The 2,081-nt window shown below is 54.5% G+C and overlaps 1 protein-coding gene across 2 annotated transcripts in view; it reads right to left on the bottom strand.

Moving 5' to 3' along the window:
• Positions 1-65, bottom strand: part of DDX17 (DEAD-box helicase 17) — an 18,720-nt gene extending 18,655 nt beyond the window's left edge. For both annotated transcript variants that reach the window (XM_026039850.1, XM_026039849.1), the window contains exon 1: positions 8-65. The gene's annotated coding sequence lies outside the window, so the exon portion shown is untranslated. The remainder of the gene's footprint in view (positions 1-7) is intronic.
• Positions 66-2,081: the final 2,016 nt, after the last annotated feature.

Genomic DNA, 2,081 nt, shown 5'->3' with positions numbered 1-2,081 from the left:
CCCTTACCCTCCGCGGTCTCGGTCGCGCCCTCGGTCTCCGAAGCCTCTCAGCGCCCCCGGAGGGGTGGGTGAAAGGCAACGGAATGCTGGCCGTGGCGATGGCGAGGGGCTAGGGGTGCGAGGAGAGGGGCCAGCCAACGGCGGCTGTGTCTCGGCGGAGTCGCTCTGCGCCACCTCGGTTCTCGGGAGGGCTACAAAGGGAGAAGAAGTCGTCAGTGGGTCAGAGACCCGCTGAGCGTCGGCGGGCGGAACGGCGGGGTTCTCGGTCGGCTCCAGGGCCCGTGCAGTGTGGAGACACCAGCGTCTTCTTCCTCCGGGCTCCCGGCACAAAATGGCTGCCGCCTCCCCGACCCGCTTCACTTACGTTACGAGCGCCCCAGTGCTACGCAAATGCCGGCCCTCGAAAAATACCCGCGCCTATTCTCGAAGGCCGGCTACGTTCTAAACGCACTTCGCGGAACACTGTTCGGCACGGCGGGCGGGTTACGAAAGTWACGTAGCGGTGCGTACTTGAGCGGGGCCCTTGCGCGAGGAGAGGAGGGAGGAGAGTAACGTTCTCCGTATTCCTCAAAGTCTGCTACGCAAGGAGTCGTTCTCGCAGCCCCTTCTGGACGGCAGGGGAAACGTGGGCCAAAGCCGTACGTTACGTAAGCGCACTCCATACGCAAGTTGCGTAACTTCGGGCTGGCGCAGGAAAGGAAGAGCCCGCCCGTTTTGCGTAACATTCTTCCGTAGGCTTCGCAGGAAGGGCTGGCGGATTACGCCAGGCTTGCTGCGTAGTCGAGGTTGGAGAATACGGCCTCTTGCCTACGCGGCCGCGGTCCCCGTGGACCGTGGCGGCGGGGCTGAGGAGACAACAACGGAACGGTGGGCGCCGTGGCGGCCTGCCCGGGGAGGGGGGCAGGTATTTGGCGTCTCCTCCTGCCTTTTCTTTCCCTCGCAGATGTCTAGGGGGGATCWGGGCACACCGCACAGCCCCGAGCCCACAGCTGGAGTGACAGCAGCCATGATGTTTGCTTCCTCCCCATTTCCAGCGGGCTAGAAAATGGTGTGACGTGTCCAGAAATGGCCAGAACTCGGCCCCGGCAGCTCCGTAACAGCAGGAGCCCCACRGCAGCCTCTCTGGAGAATAAACTGCTTAAGAGTCTGCATTTTTTACAGTAGCCTTATTCCATGTGCTGATACACCAAGTGTTTACAAGTTTATGAATGTACTTTCAAAATGTAAACCTTAATAAAGTTGATGTTGTAAGGTCATCTGCTGCCTCCAAATCCTAAATGGCTAAAGAGGTGATTTTGTTGAGATACATCATCCCTTAAAGGCACGCAAAAGAAAATAACGTGGCTTTGCTGCTGACTTCAAACAAACCAAAGCAAAATAAGGCATAACGTTGTTCAATAAATGCTGGAGCACATACAAATACAAATTACAGCAGCAGATCTACTGTAGTGTGCTGGTTCATGTCCCTCTCACGCCACCTTTCCGAGCATAGTGTCTGTCTGTAAAGCCTTCCTGCTCCTCTGCCAAGCGGTTCCTTATTCCAGCAGGAGCTTCCCGAGGAGCTGCGCGCAAGGCCAGCCCTCCACACCAAGGAGGGCACGGAGGGAACGTGCTGCACTGTGTGCATGAGCGTTTGCCGCCCCGAAAAAACACCAGAGATTCCCAAATAAACGATAAAACAAGCCAAGAGGCAACAACGCTGGAAACTACCAGTAMGCCGTCAATTTTGCTCCGAATGGGGCAAGGGAGAGCGGTGGCCGCGATGAACGAATTAGACGCTCCGTTAAATGAAAGCTGCTGATCTGTCACTGGCTTGCTCTGATCAACCAACCTCCCTGCTACTGCCTTTGTGCCTCTAGACTTCTCACCATGGTGAAAAACGGTGCCTTACCTCAGAAAATTATCAAATATAAGATATGCTTATATCAAGCATAATGCTTATCCTGTCCCATTTCACACTATTCAATTCCACTTCATAGGTACTTTCAGAGAAACTGAAATAAAAAGGTACATTAAGCTGATAGGAAAAGACTGACTTAAATTTCACAAAATAGGATTTTTTTGAAAGGATTTTTTGAACA

This window comes from Nothoprocta perdicaria, unplaced genomic scaffold (assembly GCF_003342845.1).
Source record: "Nothoprocta perdicaria isolate Ctin4 unplaced genomic scaffold, notPer1 scaffold_244, whole genome shotgun sequence".
Taxonomy (NCBI): domain Eukaryota; kingdom Metazoa; phylum Chordata; class Aves; order Tinamiformes; family Tinamidae; genus Nothoprocta; species Nothoprocta perdicaria.
This window is presented reverse-complemented; position numbering and strand designations above follow the sequence as displayed.